Here is a 22,679-nt window from a genome sequence, read left to right as displayed (position 1 = left end):
GAGATGCTTCCCTGCTGGTTTCTGGATTGCCCCTTAAAACTCTTGCTCTTTGTTGACAGTTACAGAACTACAGTTGCAGTTGGAAAATTAACTCTGCTGTAGTTTCTCTCTAATCAGAAATTTACAGTGCACTTTCCCCAACTACAGCGAATCCAATGTGCTCCAGTTTGCTGCATTTCTCTTCAGGGATTTTCTGTGGGATGGAATAGTCATGAAGTCGATCTGTGGCACTGTTAGCCCTGCTGCTGTGCACTGCCCATGTCATTTTCACTGCTGTTTCTGATTCCTAGCTTATTTCAGTCGCTACTTTCCTCCTGGCCTTGCCAAAAATACAAAGTTTTACAGGTTGCCATCAGCTTGAGCCTTGTACGTTGTCACTCTCTTGTTTCCTGATCTACTTTACTTTAACACTTATGTTATTGGTGGTCTGACAGATGTGTAGCAATGTGGAGGGAGAAATTAAAGGGTAAATAATAGTCAACGTTTAATGATTTCAGAGGAAAGATAAGTATTCTGTACACAATTTGGAAGTAATATTATGTAGAACACGACGATTGAGGCTAAAGCAATTCTGATCTGCAGAAGTGACAACAGTCCTTGGAACGGCTCTAACTCGTGGCAAGAAGATGGAAGCGATTTTTGAACAATTCTTTTTTTTCCCTCTTGCCCAGATTTTGTTGTCGCCTCCGCGCGCTCCTCGGGATGCGCAGCGGCGGCCGCGGGAAGGGACCCTCCCCTCCCGAACGGCATCCCTTCCTGACCCGCATCCTCTCCTGACCCGCATCCCTTCCTGACCCGCGTCCTTTCCTAACCTGCATCCCCTCCCGAGCTGCATCCTCCCCTGGCCCTCATCCCTTCCCGGTCCGCACGAGCATCCTGCCTCCGGAGACCCGTGCCGTGCCCGCCTCCCGCGCCGCTGCGGCAGCGCCCGGCCGGGGCAGGGGCCCGCTGTGCGCAGGGACGGTCAAGGCACCAAGGACGCGCTGCCGCCGGCGGCTCCGCTGCTGCCGCTCCCGTCCCCGTCCCCGCGCCGCCGCCGCGCGCGCCCGCCAGCGCGCGCCCGTGCGCCGAGCGCTGCTATTGGCTGCGGCGCGCGCGCGCGGCACCCGCGGGGAGCGCCGTGCGCGCGCCTCGGGACCGCGGCTCGTGCGCGCGCGCGCGCGCTCCCCCCTGCCCGCCCGCCCGCTCTCCCGGCGCGCGCTCCCCCCGCGGCCGCGGCTCCCGCGCTCCCCGGGGGCGGCGCGAGGCTGAGGCGCTGCTGCCGCCGCCGCCGCCGCTGCTGCTGCTGCTGCCCGGAGCCGCCGCTGCCTCCGCTCCGCTGTCAGCGGGGACGGGACGCGCAGCCAGAGCGCAGCGAAGGCGGGGAAGGGCAGGGAAGGAAGGGGTGTCCCCTCCTCACTGAAGGAATCCGCACCGGTGCGAAGTTATCGCCCAGAGACGGTGAGAGGCGCTCGGGCTGCTCAACCTGCTGCCGCCGCCGCCGCCGCTGCTGCTGCCGGTAAATGCTCTTCACTTCTTACTTGCCGACATGCCCGGGGCTCTCATCCCCTGTCCGCCGCAGCGCTCGGGGCTCCGCGGCCCCGGCAGCCCCCGGTGTGATTGCGCGGTGGAGTTGCCAAGTTGGGATGCGTGTGTGGGTGTGCGGGTGCCGGAGCCGCGGGATTCAGCACTTGGAGAGGTCATTACTCGCGTGAGAATCCTCCGTGCCTCCGCAATAACTGCCGCTGCTGCCCATTAATCCTCATCCTTAACCGCTGCTATTTCTCATGTTTTCACCGTGTTTTAATGTTGTCTTTGCTTTTTTTTTTTTTTTTTTTTTTTTTTTTTTTTTTTTAAAGCTGCTGGGGTTTAATTTGTTTATTTACTTTCTTTCCCCCCTTTTCTTCCGAGATTGTAGTACAATGTTATTATTTATTTCTTCAGTGTTTGCCAACAGTGTGGGAAGGTATCGCTGATTCAGAAACTATTGTCCACAGTGCGTCTCGGCTAGGAACAGGCAGCAATAGGAGAAGGCAGGCATTTGTATTCCGAAAGGGAATTAAAAAAAAAAAAAGAAAGCTGCTTTGCATCATTGCCGCAGATTTGCGGGCAGCACGGCACGGAGGGACGGTGATATTTTGTTGTTTGCGAAGGTAATAACCAGCGAAGCGCTCTGGTGTTTCACGCGTAGCCCCGCGGTTGAGCAGTGTGGAATGGCTGTGGATGATAAATGCCGGGCTGTGCGGGCAGGGACTGCTGGCAGGGATCGCAGCCGGCGCTCACACCATGTACCGGCGGGCGCTGACACCGGAGCGCGTCCCTCACACACCTGCCGTGCAGTGGCACCTGGACAAGAGGCTGCTCTGTCTCCTGCACGCACCCAGACTGAAATTTAAATAAGGTGCGAATTGAGCTCGTAACTCTCTGTCTTTGAACCAGACTCCTTTTCCAGCACTTCTTGTTAGGGTTCCTGTGTAAACATCTATTTGTAGCAATTTCGGGAGATTTAATAGTACTGATGTCCTAATATGTGCTTTCATGTCTTTTTGTTTTTTACTTCATGCTTAAGTGTTCTTTCATTTTCAGAATGAAATGGCAAGTACTGTCTGTGTGTGTGTATATGTGTGTTGCATAAATATTTAAATATTTATATATAATGTTTGGCTTGTACTTGTTTAAATTTAGAGAATCTTGCATTGTGGGGAGGAAACAGGTATTATAACAGAATTAAAATGCAGGAACACAGAATTAAAGGAGACTTTGTTTGTAAGGTTTAGTTGTGTAGTTAGAAGATTATGTAAGATCAAAGACATTCAAAATGCATGTGTCCTAGAGAAGTAAAGTGCAGAAGGAGCAGCGTTCTAGCAATTTAAGAATAGAAAGCTTTGCTGTAACAATACAGAATGCAAGCTGTCAATAAGTCTCTGTAGCCATCCAACATCCTCACAGGGCACTTTATGGAATGCTGCTTAAAATCTGTTGTAATTAAACCACAGTCTCTGTTAAGGGCAGAGTTAATGAAAGAGCAGCAGCACCTGTTAGTATGGTTACTTGAGGTAAGTGTAATAGCTTACAGTGGCTGTAGAGACTCCAAAGTTTTTCTTCAAACTTCAGAGGAATTGAGAATGATTCTTTCTGTAAGATATTTCTATTTGTCATTCAGCTGCACAGAACCACTGTACAGAATAACAATTGGTCTGTTCTAGGGGTAAAGTCAGTTTTTACAAGGGGATGACAACTTAACAATAAGGAACATTTCTTGCTTTGTCAAGATTTAAAATATATACAAACCATGTATTTGAGCATCATTTTCCTGTGCCTTGGCAAATCAGGTTGATGATTAATTTGGCTTGGCCCAAATGCTGAGGTTCCTAGTTGCTGAGTAATAAATAAAAACTAGTCTTACATTATACCCATATAGACTGTGTGGTATTCAAAAAGCCAACTGTGAGGTCTGAGCTTTAATTCATTTAAAGAGGAAAACTTTTCTAGCTGTGGTTTCTTAGTCTCCTGGCAATGCCTGAGAACTCAAAGAAGTATTTTTTAATCCGATTATTAACAGGTTTACAGCATGTTTTTTAAAGAAAAAGTTTTGGTCCAGATAATGTTTGAATTTTTATTCTGCTTTTAAAAAAACATTTCTATTACGACAGTGTTCATAGGAAACAATAACATTTTAGTCCTCTACATGCTCATTTTTAATAGGAATAATTAAAATAATGGTCTTTCTGTGTCATTAGCTTTTAACTGCTTGTGTAGCACAGGGAGAATTAACACGTGAGCATCACTAGTAATGTTTTCCTGTAATTAAACTGAACTGTATTTTCACTTGTAATATTTCACACTAAAAGTCAAAGCTGCAGGTAAGAATTGAGGAGGTGCTTTCTCTTGTTGGGTCACAGACATTACCAAAGGTTATTGATTTGAGGGGGCTAATAGTTGCATTTCTTTGCCTTTTTAAAGAACAGTTTTATTCCTGATATATATATATTTGTACATCAACTTTTCATACATGGACATGGTTTTGCCATTTTCCTGTCAAATACTGACATTTTTGTTTCTGCAGTCAGAGTACATTTCCTGTGAACAGCTTTACTGTTAGTGAAAGTCATGGTGTTACCTGTATTAGTGATTGTGTGCTTAAAATTATTTAGAACAACATACGAAAGGGAAAATGTTGAGTTCAATCAAGTTCAATGTCTAGACTTTCTTGTCTGAGAGGTCAAACTCAACTGAAGGTCAAATTAGATGAAGACAAAGCTCTAGCCACTATTAGAGTACTCAAGTCAATATACCAATGTTTGTTTTGTGTTTGTTTGCATTTTACTGTGAATTTAATCCCTCAGTCCTTAATGTTTTTGGCAAAAGATGCACATAGGAGCACCACTGAAGTCCATGCTTAAAGATAAGACCAAAAATTTATTGGGCTGCTCCTTTAAACAATAATATTCTTTTATATAAATGGATAGTTCTAAAAAGTTTGCCCTTCCTTGCCCTGGATCTGTAATAGAAAATACAGCCTTACAATATAAATTAAATTCATTTCTGCTAAACTAATTAAGATAAGAGATGTTTTAGTCCTTACTTGCTCTTTCAGAAGGTTAATATTTAATGGAAATGGCAAGTTTTTTCCCAGGCTTTTTTTTTTTTTTTTTTTTTTTAACTGTGCTTTACTTACAGTTTCACAAGATCCTTATCAGGAAGAACAGTTTAATCTAATACTCACTGTGCTACAACAGAAAGGAAGGCTTTGCTGATACTCAGTACAAGCAGAGCTGGTCCCCACTTTGTGCCCGGAGGTGTCACATCCCAGAGCCTTCATGCCAGCCGATGGTGACTCATCTCTCTCATTTCTTCCTGCACAAAGCAGCTCCTGCACAGAGTGCTCTTGGTGAGGTACGGAGTGACTCTGGCTGTGTCACCCTGTTCCAGCCACGGGCTGCTCCAGCTCTGGCTCCCGGCTGTGGCTGCAGCCTCGCAGAGCCCCTGCTCCTGCTGCTGTCAGTGTTCCCTGCAGCACAGCCTCCCCCAGTCCACACAGCACTGAAAGGAGACTCTGGGCCATCCTCTCTTAGCTCACTTTTGTCTCACAATCATTGCTCTGCACTGGGATCCCATAATGCTGGTGAAGTTCAAATACATTGGTTTAAATCCACCTGCCTCACTAACTCAATATGACCAGATAGACTTTTCGGATAAGCAGGAAGCGTGCTAAGCTTAGACATTATCCATTTTTTATTATTTTTAAATAGGTTCTTTTTAGATGAATTGATTGACATTCAGTGCCAAATAGTAATAAATTGTCTACTTTCATCTTTATTGCTGAGCATTAATAACCCAGTAGTCATCCAAACAGGGATGTAATTGTAAGATTTTTAGTGACAAGCTGCACAACACTGGATTACAAACTTTTGTGTTTAGCTGAGCAGGTTGGGAATGGATACATGGTGCACACGCTGCTTTACACCAGCGGCTGTATTCAGACTCATTCTGGGCAATAGTCAGGGAAACAACTATCATAAGTTGCCTTTTTCTTTCCCTCAGGAGCAGGTTTTACAGAGGATACATATTTATCTCTGATGAATGGAAATAAAGTTTCACTTTGGAATGGTAGGTTGGCTTTAGGCGTTTTTTGGTTTTGTGATTATTTTCTTTGAGTTGTTCTTGTTTTAACTATAATGCAACTCAATATGGCTAAATTAAGAACTGAGTATCACCCTTTTTGGTTTTGGATAATAGGGTCTTTATTCTTTTTTTTTTGTTCCGAAGAGACTTCTTACCAAAAACACAGGCAAAATATTAACTGTGACCATTCAGAACTACAAATCTGTGTTAAAATAATACATAAGTAGATGCTCTTGGAGGATTTTCATAGTAGTCTGGGGCACCCTGCCTTTACCTTTAGTAGCATCCTTTAAAGCTTTGAATTGGTCTCAGTTCTCCAGATTTATCTGTTATTTCTCAGCCCACACAGGCAAGGAAAACACCAGGGCTTGTTCAGAGGGGTGGTGCAAGGCTATCTCAAATCCTTAATGAGCATATCAGGGAAACCCTTGAGGAGGATAGAAACAGCTTTGGGTGCAGTCTGTGTGAGGAATGCGGAGAGAAGGCCAGGCTGGACCTGTGCACTGGCAGAGGAACAGGAGCAATGGTTTCATCTCAGCTGCTCTTTGGGGGAGCAGTGAAAGTGACAGAAACAAAAGTGTCTTCTGCTGCTTAACCTGGCTGGTGTCAGGCACAGGGACAGCAGCCAGTGTCAGTTTTTGAACCAAGCCCAGAGGAGCTTTTCCTACCTGTGTGCCCAGGTACAAAAGCTGAGCCTGCCTCCAGGTGAGTGCTGCTGTGCCTCCTGGGAAATTTCAGGTGTGCTCCCTTAACTCTCAACAGGGTTCTTTCCTTTTTTTACTTTCTGTTGCTTTTGAGGATAACTTTTAGGGAAATCACTTTTCCTAAACAATTGATTTAGGAGTGTTGGTTCTGCTTGGTTTTGAGTGGCCCTGTACAGTGTTGTCAGCTGTGTTGTAGAAATCTGTCTTGCATTAAGAGGTGTGGATAACTGTATGTAAGTGGAAACTATAAAAATTCTTTCATGAAGCCATTGTGTAGGAGTATAGGGCTTAGATGTAAAACAGCAAAATACAGAAAATCCTACTAAATATAAATAATAGATTTTTCCAAAGCTTTTTCTGAGTGTAATTGCCTAGTGACTTTTCTAATCTCTCTAAAAAAAGGAGAATTAGTTATCATAATAGTGTGCTCCAATATTTGTGCCACATACTAAAGCAATAGTAAGTAACTTTTCCAACAATGACAGCAGAAAATAATAAATTAATATTTACAAAGGCAGAATACCAGATATTGAAATATAACAATGACACTAGAAAGAAGCTTTCTGAAAATAAAGTTCACTTTACTTGCCAGTGTTTCAGTAAATACAGTGTTAGATTCAGATTCTGGAGGTAAAACGAGTCTACTGAAATAAAGTAAATATTAAATTCATCCTACTGTATAAAAATACATTCCCTGGGGAGAAGTGTTGTACACTTCATGCTTGCCACATTAAATGAGTTTTCTGAACCAAATAAAACAAGTGGTATGCAGTTCTGCTGTCTCTGTGCAGATACCTAATTGGCCATTACTAGAGATTTAGACATTAAAAAAAAATAAAATATATATATACTTTTCATCCTAGTTCCTGATTACAGATGCTGTAGGGTTGGATGTGCACGTGCAGGCTCTTGGTGTGTTTGGTTTTGGGTCTATGCTCAGGGACATTCAGAGGGTTGTGTTCCTTCAGGAGGTGGCAAGAGCATAGCCTGGAACACAGACCTTTCTCTTATGGGATGTTTTCTATTTTGGGCACTTCTCCTAACTTTTCTCCATGTACTTTTGACATAGAGAAATATTTTCACATTGTCTATGGTTTTTGGGGAAGTGAGCTCTAGCTGGTTTCTGGTTTCCCATCAGAACATACAAATGTGAGCATCCACAAAAATAAGCCTTGAGAGGATAGGGAAGTAGTTTTCTCTCCTACTTCAACATAGCTGACAGCATTAAAATCAAAAGGATTATTACTTGGTCTCACAAAAAAGATTTTTTTGTCAGACCCCTTCTAATCACAATAAAGTTTTAGGCAATCTTATTTTTTAAAAGAATATTTGAATGAGTTGAAACTTGATACATTTAACCACAGGTTTGAGTAAACACAAAACTACCATGGAAGTGGATTAGCAATTTCAGTAATCTTGTAGCAGTTTGTGGTGGTGTTTCTATAAGTGTTCAGTTACCTAAAACATGACTGAGTTTATGTAAACATACATGTGACATATGGGGGTCTAGCTTGCAATGGAGATACAGAAAATTCCCATAGTGAATGGCATTTATCTATCCCTAAATATCAGCTAAAGAACACACAAAAACTCTGTTAAGTGAAACTGTAAATTGCTGTTGAGAGTGAAGCAATACAGCAAAGGTTTTTAAAGAAAGTTTACTGTTTAAAGATTAGTGGGTGCCTATAAGATGATGGAACAGGAAAAAATCCTGTTAGCTGTTCTCTTAAGTTCAATTCTTAGTGTCCTTCTGGACTTGGTTTTGGATCTCTGGCTGTTGAAAATCCTTGAGAAAGAAAAGCACTGTAAAAGTATTTCTGTCAAGTCACCTGAAATAAATGCATATGCTTGGTAGTTGAGTCTTTTCAGGAAAGATTTATGGGAAGTGGACTGTCAGGTAGATTATTAATAATCTAAAAAGCAAGGATAGTAATAAAGATTGGTGTTGTAGCCTTGGCTACAAAAGGAACTAAACCTTTTTTGTTTTAGCAGAGAAGTCAGCTTGCTTTCCTTCTCTCCTTGCATAGAAGACATAAGTCTTCTCTTTCCCCATCTCTGCAGCTGCTTGTTGTGGGCACAGAGCAGCCTGAGCAAAGCTCTCTTAGTGCAGTGCTAAATTTGGAGGTCACAGCTTTATTAAGCAATTCTGAAGTGTGTGGTATTGCAGTGCAAATCCTAGCTGACACCCCTGGCCTCAGCTGTGGAGTAAAGAATAAGCTGTGCTGCTGTCTTTTCTTTCAGCTTTTCTACCTGCTAAGGAATGCTGACTGAAACCCAGAACATTGTCACCTTCTTTCCTCTGTGCAGCATACCTGAGGCTGAGGGATGACACCAGAGTGGAGCTGCACAAAATATATTTCAGAATGATGGCAGTGGCCAGGACCAGTACTGAAGCACAATTTGCTGCAGCATTTTTCCAGGCTATCAAAGTCACAATTATTTCAGTGCTCCTTATAAAGCAGGCCCTCTGGAAATATCATCATGGCACTTTGTTTCAGCATTGCAGGGCAAAGGAGAGACAGAGATCACCATGTGCATAACCAAAATGCCTTGCACAGGAACAAAGCTGAGATAGTGACTCCTCAATGGATTGCTGTCATCACTCTCTTCCTCCTGCTCCCTTCAGATCATTCCCCAGCAAGGTGCCACCCCTTGCTTCAGCATCCTGCCTGTAAACAGCAATCTCTCTCCCTCTGGGGCATGAAGAAGGGGAAAAGGAGAATAACACAGGGATAAAAGTAACCTGGATAATGCCTCAGTGCCCGGGGGTGTGTGTTTGTGTCTCAGATGCCCTTGGGGCTGTGGCTCCACCAGAGCTTGGCTGCTGTGGGTGAGCCCCTGCAGACCCCTGAGCTGCCCTCAGAGCCTGCAGAGAGAGCTGCAGCTGCCTCTGTGCCCCTTGTTGTGCTTCCAGTGAGGATTAGAACTGATGAGCCAAGTGAGAGAGAGCTTTCCCTTGGCTTGCACAAGCAGATGTCACTGCTGGAGAGAAGTGGTGAGAGGTGAGGAGAACCTGTGGATTGCCTGTGGAGTATTTATTCTTCTATTGGAGTTCTAATTACCTTACTGCAACTCTTCTTCCATCTCTCCAGTAATCCCAGCGGCCTCTCTAAGTTCCTCTAGTTCAGCTGGCATTCTGTATCAGCCACCTCCAGGCTTAAATTGCCTTTCTTTTTCCTTTAAAGTAGGAGTAATCACTTCCCTCTGTGTTTCTTAGTCCAAAATATAAGCCCTTAATAGATTTCTCTTTTACAGAGCAGCTTATGCATTACCTCCATGCCTGTCTCTCTCCCCATAACCTTCGCTGACTGTGAACACTAGAATTTATGCATTATCTGTTCTGTAGATCTTGTGTTACAAGATTGAAATTTGCAGGTGTACCCCAGGTAGCTTTAGGCCAACTTCCAGATGACCTTTTCCCACACAAGGATACTGGAATAGTGAGATCTGTGTCATTCTCCTTGTCTCAGCAGTCTGCTTGGGAAAATCAGAATTGGGAGTCTGTTGATTCTCCCCACATCGATGCTCATTCCCTACTTGCCTGGTGGTTCCTTGCAAAGGAGACAGCTTTTCTCATTCCTCTGCTCCTGCAGAAGGGAACACTATGAAGTGTGGGGTTTAGATCCTTTGTAAAGCTGCAATGATTGCTGCTTTGTTCTCCCTCCATTTACCAAAGGTTTTCCATCTTGCCCTGGGCACAAAGAGTCTCTGATTATTTAAAATTTCCTGGCCCCTGGAATGAAATGTTAGAAGTCTGATGTGTAGTCAGACTGGGTTAGTCCTTGCAAAGAGGAAACCTGGTGGGTATTCAAAAAATATTTAAGCAGCTTTCTTGAAAACAAGTAACTCATCCCATGTATTATAGAATAGGAATGTCTTTAAATTTGCAATGTAAAAATAATTTAATAAAATGACAGTTAAGCCTGAATTAGATAAGTTGTACTATCAGGGTCTGATCCTGAAAATAGTCATTATTGCCCTGCTGTTGTTCAAATGGCTGTGCATGGCAAAGGATCACCTGCTTAGGGCAGCCTCTACTAGAACACGTTTTTCCTACTGTTGTCCATTTGCAGTTTAATTTATACATTTCAAAGAAGGACACTTACAAGATGGTTAGATGCCACTTCAATTTTGCTAATGAAATGCTGTTTTGTACTTAGTAGACCATAATATTGGCACAGTAGTGTTGTATTCATATTGTTGTATAATTATATTTCCTGAGTCTCATACCTTCTTTCGATGTTCGTTGTGGCTGCAGATCTTTATCACGTCGGGGTCACCAGATGTTGTATTCATATTGTTGTATAATTATATTTCCAGAGTCTCATACCTTCTTGGTGGTTTTCTCACGGCAGATCTTCACAGCAGTGGTATTGTTACTTCTCGGTCAGGGCTCCTCTCCAAGGCTCTCCCTGACCACCCCGCCCCCTTTTATCCCAGCTACCTCCATGGGCTACAGCTGCTGCCCAATCAAGGACATCACAGCTGCAGCCCATTTACAATAACAAGAATCAGGGCAGGGTCACTAATACAATACAAAGATCTTTCACTGCCATACATATATTTACAATACATAAGTTAACTCAGGCCCCTACATTTCCCCCTTTACTTTTAGCAACTTTACAATTACAATAAACATATCTGTCCCAGCTCTCAGGCTGCCACAGCTCTCGGCTGACAGCTCTCAGCTGTCTTTAAACACACACAAATCCCTAGATGTTCCCAGGCTCTTCTCCTCAAAGGCCATAGTCTTACAGCTCTCTGAAAAGCCATAATCTTATAGCTTTCTGCTGTTACAGCTCCTTGATTTAAAGGCCTTACTATATTCTAGAGTCCCAGCTCTCTGGCTGCCACAGCTCTCGGCTGTCCGGGGGATTCCATACCTTCATTTGATGGTTGGCTGCACGTTCTTTATCACGTCAGGGTCACCAGATGTTGTATTCATATTGTTGTATATCATATTTCCTGAGTCTCATACCTTCTTGGTGGTTTTCTCACAGCAGATCTTCACAGCAGCGGTGTTGTTGCTTCTCGGTCAGGGCTCCTCTCCAAGGCTCTCCCTGACCACCCCACCCCCTTTTATCTCAGTTACCTCCATGGGCTACAGCTGCTGCCCAATCAAGGACATCACAGCTGCAGCCCATTTACAATAACTAGAACCAGGGCAGGGTCACTAATACAATACAGAGATCTTTTACTGCCATACATATATTTACAATACATAAGTTAACTCAGGCCCCTACATTTCCCCCTTTACTTTTAGCAACTTTACAATTACAATAAACATATCTGTCCCAGCTCTCAGGCTGCCACAGCTCTCGGCTGACAGCTCTCAGCTGTCTTTAAACACACACAAATCCCTAGATGTTCCCAGGCTCTTCTCCTCAAAGGCCATAGTCTTACAGCTCTCTGAAAAGCCATAATCTTATAGCTTTCTGCTGTTACAGCTCCTTGATTTAAAGGCCTTACTATATTCTAGAGTCCCAGCTCTCTGGCTGCCACAGCTCTCAGCTGTCCGGGGGATTCCATACCTTCATTTGATGGTTGGCTGCACGTTCTTTATCACGTCGGGGTCACCAGATGTTGTATTCATATTGTTGTATATCATATTTCCTGAGTCTCATACCTTCTTGGTGGTTTTCTCACGGCAGATCTTCACAGCAGCGGTGTTGTTGCTTCTCGGTCAGGGCTCCTCTCCAAGGCTCTCCCTGACCACCCCACCCCCTTTTATCTCAGTTACCTCCATGGGCTACAGCTGCTGCCCAATCAAGGACATCACAGCTGCAGCCCATTTACAATAACTAGAACCAGGGCAGGGTCACTAATACAATACAGAGATCTTTTACTGCCATACATATATTTACAATACATAAGTTAACTCAGGCCCCTACACAGCAGAACCTATCATTTATAGCTGGTAGGTATTATTTTCAAACTAAGCAGCAAGAAACATATATATGAGCTTGAACTTGTGGTAGTTGAAGTTTATTTATGCCTTGTAGTAATTGTAGTGACTTAGGATCAAATCTTGCTTATCCATGGTACAGTTTTAGCTGGGTAGGGAGGCTCACTTCTTGTTTCTAGGTTTTTTTCTTTATAGAAAAAGAGAAACAAATGAGGCTTGGCACCACACATTGCAAAAAGAATTGCTGAGGTTAAAGAAAAAGGTGCTCAATATTTGGTTTGAGATTGCTTTCCATTTAGGCAGTGTGAGCAGAAGTGAAACCAGTGGCTCTCATGGTGGCTCAGGAGCAGCTATGTGCTACTCCATCTGGGTCTTGCCTTGTTTGCAAAAAAGGATCTTGGCAGGCACGGCAGATGGAAGCACTGTGGCTGGTGGGCTGTTTCCTGGGTCCAGATAGTAAACTAGCAAAAATGTGATTTAAAAATGTCTTACTCTCTTCCTTCTTACATCACTTATCTACTCTACACTTAAGTCTGGCACAGCTGGATGTAAAGCTCCAGGATCTAAGCTCCATAACCAAGGGTTATCTGACTTAGTTCAGTCAGTGCATGAATATTTTGGACTCTAATTCCCCAAATTTATTATGAATGCATCTGTCTGTGTCAGAAGTCATGGTAACCATATTCCTATGTATTTTAACATAATGCTTTCTGTATCAGGTGCTTGGGTTATTTATTTTCTGTGTCAGGTGGTGGTCATTTATGTCATGACCCTAAAAGGAATCTCTTTGGTAATCTCCCTTCACCTCCCTCTTTCCCATTTCCCTACCCTGCTCCCCTCGGCCATGACATTGCCGGGGAAGATTTAACAGGAATAATTTAAAGTTTGGAGTTGACTAAATATCTAATTGCCAGAAGTTGTATGTGTACTCAGTGCCATTTCTTCTGTTTGTATGAACTCTTATTTGTGTCCGCTACCAGTAGATTATAGCTAAATGCTGAATGTTAGGAATTGATGTTTTTCCCCACTTTGATTACTTGCAGATCCATAGAGCTGTTTATTCATCTTCTCTAGTTAGCAATTATTTAACATCCCAGTTTGCTCGCACAGTAAATCTGTAATAGCTTTTTGTATTATGGAAAACAATCCTTCCTTGGGTGAGAAAACAGTGCTTCAGGATAAGCTAATGGATTGAAAAATAAGTTTATTCTCCACTTAGAAAAAGGGCTGTTACAGTCCTGCAGATAAGGGTCTGCATCTGTTGCCTCTGAAGAGCAGACAAAATTCTGCTGGTCCCTTCACACACTCAGCTCACAAAATGTGCTCTCCTTTCAGCCCTGCCAGAGTCTGTGCATTTGGGAACTGGATTTACTGCCTGAAATGTATCAGTTTTGTGAAAGATGTGTGCCTTTGGGTTTGCTAATTACACACCTTTGCAATTGTGATTTTTTTTTTTTTTTGTTTGTTGCTAATTGCGAATGTTTCAATTAGAAAGTGTTTTGGAAGATGATAGAAATTGGATGATGTTCTAGTAGTGTAGGAGGGAAAAAATTAATCCACTTTTTAATTTCAGATAAACAGCTTTATTATATCTTCTCTCTTTGTGATTAGTCTGAACATAGACAAGAGTATTTAAAAAAAAACCAACTAAGCTGGCTGTGTTATTTTGGAAGTCTGTGGCAGCAGGATGGCCCACTCACTGATTGCTTTTAGCCCATTATGGAACCATATTCCTCTTTCAATTGCCAAGGCTCAGGTTTGGTCAAATGATGTTTAGCCCTTCTCTGTAAAATCCTTCAAGGCTGAAATCCTTTGGTGAGCAGGGCTGGATGTGCCTCCCTGCTGACCAGGGCTGTGCCATACAGGTGCCAGAATCTCCTGTGCCTCCCCCAAATTAAAACTGGCTGGCAGCACTGAAATCCCAGTGTCACCTTGTTCCCCGTGTCCTTGTCATCTTTGAAGTCCTGTGTTGACTAAAATCTGAAATTCTGGAATACAAGAGCTGAGCTTCTTTTAACTCCTGGGAGACACCTGACAAGGAATATTTCAGTCTTCTCTGACTTAATCCATTATCCCCCTGAGTAATGGAATACAGGGGAATAACGGAATACTGTGGTTCACAGTGAAATATGGGGTCTCAATGGGAAGCATGTTTTTGGGAGAACTGAGTAAGTTAGATCTTGGAGCTGTCTGCTTTTCTTAAGTGGTTTATTTATAGCTGTCTCTGAGTCTGTTGCCTGTGAGTTATCAAAGACTTTGCAAGATTAATTTGCAGTTTCATTGCAGAGAGTAGCTTCTTTCACCATGAGACAGACTTTTTTCCCCCCTCCTCCTTCCTGTGTCTGTGTATTGCAGTTAAGGACACTCTTATCTTCTCTTCTGAGTGTCATGACTTACAATGGCTGAGACATTATTCCTACATGGAAACCTTAGCCAGAAAAGGAATGCTTAACCTGGCTGCTCAGTTCCCCCAGCTGCCATTTCACAGCTTTTGGGTTCTGTTCACTACAGTTTTGAGGTCCACAGGACTTCTCCTCAGACCTTCTTATCCTTCTTCTTTTCCCACTTTCTTGCAGGAATTGCAGCCCAGAAAGATTATTTGTTCTTTACCCAGTTGGCACAGTTCAGTTCGTGTACCCTTTGAACAACCCTGCTCTCTGTGGGACTTCCTTAAAGCTTTCACCAAGTGAGACTGAGGTTAAAAATTAGAGAAAAGAAATAAACCCCAAACCCCAAATCTCCTTTCAAATGGTAATAGCAACGCACAGTGTATCTGCAGTGCCTGTGAAATCCTCACCATTACTGATATTACAGCACAGGCTAGCCAGCCATCCATCTGGGATGATAGCATTACCATTGATACTGTCCTGCATGAAGGGTCACGTTAGAAAACTTTGCAGTGGGGATCTCTCCCAGATGTATTTTTCTGCAATGTACTGGACTAGCACTTCATAACAGAAATAGGTAGATTTAAAGACATGTCTACCAAAAACCCTCTAACTTTTTTCAAGGTGTGTTTCTAAAGTATTTCTCAAGTGACTGAACTGGAATTTTGAGTTAGGACAGCTGAAAACATGGATAGAGAAGGGTAAAAATCTTGTGCCTGGATATAAAAATCCTTGCAATGACAAGGTAGGATATTGTGTTGTTTCCATTAAATTGTTTTTTCCTTTTCAGGCTCCCTATCTAAGCAAGCACTTACTGTATGGAAAGAAGCTAAGATCATAAGATAACTTGTACTGAGCTGATCTGTTCATGCTGCAGCATGGCTGAAATTTTGCAGTAATAAGTATCTGTATATCCCAGGCAATTCATTTGGCATCATGTACCCTAAGAACAGCATCCAAATGGCTGCTGAGGCTTCACCAAGTGCCATGTAAATACAATGACAGTGTCCCTATTTGGTGACAGACCTGAGGTGAGAAACAAAAGCCCAGAAAATGAGCTCATGATTTACATCATACAGGACACTGTGAGGAGAGGATAATAGCAGCAAAGTCTTCATGGTAGTCCCTGGAACGCACATGAAATGGAGCAAGATGAAAGATTTAAGCTATAATAGCTTTGTGAGGGAATGCCCTGCCTCTCTCCTTGTTTCCCTGCATTGCATCAGTACTGATCTTTTTAAAAGTGGAAATAGGTGCCCTCTGTGACTACCACTGTATCAGTACTGCAGAACAGCTCCTTGAACTCTGAATTCCACTGAGGTATCCCCAGATGCCCTAGATAGAGCTGAGGCTTTCCCTGGAAAACAAAATAGCTCAGGAAAAATGACCGATTATCCAGGCTGCCATAACCTTCCCACATACTTTTCAAATATAAATTACAGTGGAATTAGCAAGTAAAATATTGGACACTGTCTCTTTTAATGCTGTCCTTTGAAATTAATGGTAATGATGATTCCCCAGTTTGGAGTACATGGCAGTGGCTTTCTAGTGACTAATTGCCTCAGTCAGTAATGTAATAGATTTTTGCAACATGATAATGAAGGAAATTCTAATGAAGGTCAAATAGCAAATGGCTACTGAATTGTTAGTTAAAAAAATCTGTCAAAATGTGTAATAATGTCTTCAGGTTTTGTTAGGAAGGCTTTTTGACCCCCGGTGACAGACGTGTGATCATTAAAGGTATTTCAGTGATTTTGTGAGAAAACCAGCCCTGTTCTGTCAGGCTCCTGAAGAAGGGAATTAATGCTGCTTAGCTTGATGCATGATGTTGAGGTCCAGCTGGATTTTCAGACCTTTTAGGGGAGAGGCCTTTTTGAAGCTGCCAAGGCTGTGAATTCTCATTTCCTATGTTACCTGCTGGCTGAACAGCCATCGTGGGCAGCTCCATGGCATGATGCAAGGGGAGAGATCACTGTGGAAACACAAATGTTTCCCTCTGCATGCCTTCACTGGAGATGACTAAATCAGCCATTAATGATGCAAGAATACCTGCCTTTTAGACACTTTTGGCTTTGCCAGTTTGTAGGGTTTTTTGTGTGCAATACTGTGAGCTGTTCCAGCAGTGGGATTCTGCAGGGGGTCGTGGCAGTGTTGATTTGGATTAATGGATGAGGCTTTTCTTGGTCAGGTAAAGGACTTTGACAAGGACATTGGAAGGAATGTGTCATGTCTTGTAAACAATCTTGGAAATGCATTTCTAAATTGTGGCTAAAATCAAATGTGTTATTGTAGAATATTTTCCCCTCATTTGCATTTGTGAATCATTCATCTGTTTATCATCAGCTGGTGGTATTTCTGTAGTAAGTGAGTTTCCATTAGAGAACTCATGATGAAGATGCCTTTTCCTGTGATTCAGTAGTTCAGAGTGAAGGTAATACTACAAAAGTATATTTCAAGGGAAGACTTGGTCAGCAATCCTACATAAAACCCTTGCTTCTCAGAATGTGTTTTGGAGAAGCACACCACCATACAGGCTGTCATTTTTTCTTGTGCTGAGATAAATTTGTTTGGCTTTTAGAAGGATATGCATGTATGCATATGATTTCCTTCAAAAAGAAGTGGGTGTGGGAAGTTTCTGATTATTGATTCTGTGAAGATGGAAAAGAGAGTCTCAAATTTGTGTTAAGAGGAGGTATTGGTTATAAGATTATCCGTGAATTAAATAACTCCTATCATATCTATTGAGCTTTTTAATACTAAAATATTGTTTCCTAGTTTGAGATTGGTATCTGAAAATTGGAAAGGAATACAGATATTTTCTATTTTTAAAAATACTAAGTCTTCATCAGATACTAAGAGACTTCTAACAGTTGATTAAAAAATAATTATTTTTTATTCAGTGTATTGGAAAAGACGGTTATGCCTTACTTCCAGATATAACACAAAATCACAATATAGTACAAAGTACTGTATAGTACTTGATTGTACTATATGTGCAAAATATTGCATTAAGATTTGCTTTTTTCAAATTAAAAAGAAATCAGGTTAGAGCTGCTGCAGAAAAAATATCTGTGTACTTCAGTATGTTTCATTTAGCAATATGTTTCATTTTGTTCTAGCAAAACTAGGCAAATGAATACATGCAATCTGCAAGTCTTAAATAATTTTACTATGTTAGAGAATTTAGAAAAAAAAACTCTTACAACTTTATTAATTTAGTTGCTCATTTTCTAAAGCATTTCTCCCTTTAATTTGCTTCTCTGTTACACTTTCACAATATGCATTTTTGGGGTAAAACCCATCTGAACAGATTTCTCATACATCTTCAGTGTAGCGATTATTTCTGCACAGTGACTGTTAAATCCTTGATTATGCTGTGGGAAAAATGTAATAAAGTCACCAAGTTCCTTTTCTGAGGAGGAATAGCTGTTGTGTTCTGAATAAGTTTGGTGTGGTGCTTATGGAGCTTTCTGAGGTGAGATGTAAAGCAGGAAATTTATATATTGTTTAGCTGCTGCACTTACAAATTCGTTTGCTTGTTGCAGCTATGCAGAGTGACAGGAATGCAGGTTAGAGGGCACAGAGTTAATGGTCCTGCTGGCTCTGAATTGGTTATGGTCCTAATCTCTGTGATTTTTCTTGTCTGTGATGCAGAAAACTAGAGAACGTGTTTTGTCTGTTGAGCAGTTCACGCTGCTGCCTGATGACCAAGGCATGTCAAAAGCAATTGCATAACATGGTGTTGTCATCTAATATTTCCCTTTTGCTGGTGTAGCGTGAGCCAGGCCTGGCTGTTGGCAGAACTGCTTGGGTCAGTTCTGGACAAGGGCAGGAGTCACTTCAGTATAGTCCCTGTGGCCCTTGGAATGCCCATGATAAAAGGAATGGCTGCCATGCTGCAGCTGCCCCTTGCTGGGTCTGTGTTTGAATCACAAACTCACCAGGGTTGGAAGAGACCTCCAAGGTCATGGAGTCCAACCTTTGGCTGATCCCCACCGTGTCAACCAGAGCAGAGGTCAGAGTGCCACATCTGGGTGTTCCTTGAACATCTCCAGGGATGGGGACGCCCCCACCTCCCTGGGCAGCCCGTCCCAAGCACCCTTTCAGTGAAGAAATTCTTCCTGATGTCCAACCTGAAGTGCCTCTGGCACAGCTTGAAGCCATTTCTGCTTGTCCTGCTGGTGGTTCTCTGCAGCAGAATGAGGAGGTGTCCCCTGAGCCTCCTTTTCCTCAGGCTGAACCCCCACAGCTCCCTCAGCTGCTCCTCATGTACTTTTGATAACTAAAGCAGAAGTACTCAGTGAATGGATCATGCTGGTTCAGGAGGGTGGGAATTCTTAGATTTGGTATTGGGGTGAGCTGTTTTCTCCTCTCACTTGATGCTGTTTTATTGTTTTATTGGCATGGTACCCAGTGTGAGAGGCTAAAAGAGTGGATGGCGATTCCTAAGAACAGAGTTTTCATTTTGTAATCTGTGACAAGCTGACAGAACATGAGAAAACATGATGGCCTTTCTCCCTCAGACATATCTATCTGTCTGGGGGTGAATACACAGCCTGTGACAGCAGCCTGTGCAGATAAAGTACATGTGATGATTGGATACACAGGGATATGCCTGGCCATCTCCAAATTAGATGTATAAAGTATTGTGGGTGAACTTTTTAAACCCAAGTGTGTTGGCACAGGTCTTTCTTGCACACTTTATGAACTTTCATACTTGATCTCAATCTGCTGGCACTTTGAATTCTGTATGGAATGGTGAAGCAAGGTTTATTCCATTATTCTCACTGCCAGATTCTTATTTAGTGGACTTTTCATTTGTTGTGTGTGCTTGGAAGTGGAATATTGAAGCCCAGATAGTTGTACCCTGATACCTTCCCCCAGCTGAAAATGCAGGCTCTGCCCTTAGCCATGATTTCTCTCTCACACAGGATGTGGTAAGTGTAGCAAATGCCATGAATGAACTTAAAAATCTCATCTCAGCTGCAGCCAACTCTTTTGATAGATCTGAAGAAAATAAGGTATTCCTTTATCCTGGCCACTCGAAAGTATCATCTATATCATCCAAAATTTGCATAGTAGGCACATCTTTTCAGGGGAGCTTGGTAATAAAAAGTGTGTGGTTTATCACCTTGGTTAAAGGTGATACAGTTCAGAAACAAGGAGTACAAGAAATAGGAATTCTGTGTGTGATTCAGACTGCAAGTACTATGGATTTCTTTCATTCTTTCACACTTCACAGAAAATATATTCTCAAAGAGACTGTATTTTATAATACTGGAAAAAAAAAAAAAAAAGCTGCAATAGCTATATTGGATTTTTAAGTCAGCTTTGATTCCTGCCCTGCTGAATAGAAATGAGCAGTCTGATGTGGAGTCTTCAGAATGCTTCACAAGTGACGGTCAAACACCTGGTGTTACATCCAATGTATGGCAAATAGCTCTGCCTCTGACAAGTGCTCATTATTCCACCAAAGAGCCTCATTTTTGGTACGGTCTCTCATGCAGAATTGTTAAGACACATGAGAAGAAGCTTCTCTTTCCTGTTTCCTTCCCAGTATTTGAGACAGATGATGGAGAAGCTAACATTTCATGGTCTTGCTGCACTTTCTGTTGCAGGAGATTTGAATGATTGCATCCCCATCTGGTCATTTGATGGGAACATTCTGAAGCTTTAGCAGTCTGTTTAGATTCAATGACATTTCACAGCTTGGAGAGATCTTCCCCAGCATTACTGTGCTGTCTGATTGAGTCTGCATTTACCAGAGATTACAGTTGTGATTATATAACCAAGAGATGCAGGCAGATAGATAAAGATGAAAATCCTTTGTGTTATTTGGCTTTTATTTTGTTTTGTTGTGGATTGTTTTGTTTAGCTTTTCCCTCACAGATTGGAGTTGAATGTAGAAACTTGAGAGAAAGAACTAGAACACAGACTAGGGAAAGGAAGGCAGTAAATTGCTGTTGGAAACCATATAAATCAGGGGTTTTGAGAAGGTGCATTGCCTTACTATCTATATATAGATATAAATATATATATATATTTGTGGATGTGCCTACACACATATGTGGAAAAGCTTACAATGCAAATGCCCTTGCTGTGATTTAAGAATATTTTTTTTCTAGAAAATGTTCTTTGTTAGCTGTTAATTTTTATCTGGCCATTTTTTATTTGGGTGAAGATGGTAGGGTAAGTAATTGTTTTGCAGTAGAAGAATTCAAACTTCATTAGGAAAACATAAAGATATCTTCTTTGCCATCTTATTCTTTATGGAAGCAGGATTTTATACACAGCCACATTAATTACAATTAACTATAGCATTCTAATTTGTTGACTTTATTTATTCACAACTCTATTAGAGTTAAACAATTAATGGTAAGTTGAACTTTAAAGTGGATAAGAACGTCATTCTAAGCTGTAATAGCTTAGTGGATGAGCATATTGTCCTAAATTGGCTTAGCTGCATCGTTCAATGGTTGTTGTATACAGGCTGTGTAATTATATGATGACTGAATGCTATTAAACCTATCTCTCTCTCAGGCACACACCACGATATCACAGCAAATGCTCCCAAAATTTCCAGCTACGAAAAAATGTTGTTTTTAGCACTATCTTTAAATGTTCACTGGATTAATTCTAGATCAATTTGCAAAAATATACAGGTCAGAGGATTTCATTTATTCCCTAAATCAGGTTTTGCAGGTGTGTTTACTGTTTGGCAGCATTGTTTTCCAGTTGCGCTGGGAGAAAAATTATTTTACCATTTGCTCAATAGCTTTATTCTTTTTCTATACGCTTTCACTTACAGAGGATTTGCATTTGTAACACGTTTTTCCATTTAACATGCTTTATATTATTGTAGGAAATGGAGAAGAAAAATCGCCAAGCTGTTTAAAAATTCAAATAAATACTTGTTTGTCCTGTGAGTTACATTTGAATTCATATTTTTTTTCCCAAACTGCTAAGTGCAGTGAGGACACAATCCATTGATGAAGTAATCAGTTTTCTAAAATAAAAATATGCTAGCACACACAGTTTAAAATAAATGTCTGTAGGAAGGATATTTTCTCTTTGCATTTGCATTAATGTGCGTGGGAAGGATATTTTCTCCTTACTTTTGCATTACAACCAGATGCACACACACACTCAGACAGAGCTATTTATCTCTCTGTATTTATAAATATAGGCAACTCCTTTCAAGCCGTAGTAAGGCAGTGTGTGTAGTGGGAGCAGTCCAAGGCAGAAATAGTGTGACTGAAAACAGCTGTTGCATCCTGGCTCCCCCTCTTGCTCCCAGGAGAAATAAAATGTTGCTTATCTCCAGACAGTAGTTGATTATTTTCTCCTCTGCACTGCCTGGCTGTTAGTGGGCTCATGGAGGAGCTGAGCAGAATCACAGCACCACATGCTCTGCTTAACTCCAGAGAGGGAATTGTGCCCTTTGTAGGCTCTTCTCTCCAGCAGTGGCCTACACAGGAGAGTGACTAATTCATGCTCTCTGACCTTCTGCATGTAAAACAAGCAATATTATCATCCTCATTTGCACTGCTTTATTATTTGCTCTAGTGCTGAAACCCGAGGTTCACAGATGGGTTTGAAGCGCCGCTGTCCTGGGCTCCGCCTGTGCAGGAATTGGCAGGGGCTGCCCAGGAGGATGAGGGATGATGTAAAGAGACTCCCGAGGGATCCAGGGGCTCAGGTGTGCTCCCTGCTGCCCTGCTGCATGCCCCAGTGCTGCTGTGCTTCCCTGCTGCTCCCCTGTCCCCCGGGATGCCAGCACCCCCGGGGCTCCTGCGCAGCCTCTGCTCTCCTGGCTCACCCTGGGCAATATCACATACGAGGGAGTTAAGAGCTGCCTTACCTCCTGCCTCATTTCATAGACTGCCACAGCCTTGAGAGGGGATTATTTTGTGTTTAACCTGCTGTCTGCAAATCACCCTTAGCCCAGGTCAGGCAAGGGACACAATGCTGACTGAAGGCAGTCAGTGTCCAAGCAAAACAACAGCAGTGTTGCTACAAAGGGTGTAAATGAGAAGATTCTTGATCAGTTTTTAACTAAAAGATTTCAGGAAGTTCTCC

General features: G+C 42.2%; 1 protein-coding gene across 10 annotated transcripts in view; it reads left to right on the top strand.

Moving 5' to 3' along the window:
• Positions 1 to 1,300: 1,300 nt before the first annotated feature.
• TENM2 (teneurin transmembrane protein 2) overlaps positions 1,301 to 22,679 on the top strand; it is a 615,620-nt gene continuing 594,241 nt past the window's right edge. For all 10 annotated transcript variants that reach the window (XM_063168605.1, XM_063168602.1, XM_063168601.1 and 7 more), the window contains exon 1: positions 1,301 to 1,498. The gene's annotated coding sequence lies outside the window, so the exon portion shown is untranslated. The remainder of the gene's footprint in view (positions 1,499 to 22,679) is intronic.

The sequence above is a fragment of the Melospiza melodia genome, chromosome 14, assembly GCF_035770615.1.
Source record: "Melospiza melodia melodia isolate bMelMel2 chromosome 14, bMelMel2.pri, whole genome shotgun sequence".
Taxonomy (NCBI): Eukaryota; Metazoa; Chordata; class Aves; order Passeriformes; family Passerellidae; genus Melospiza; species Melospiza melodia.
Note: the sequence above shows the minus strand (reverse complement) of the source record. Positions and strands in the feature narration are given on the sequence as shown.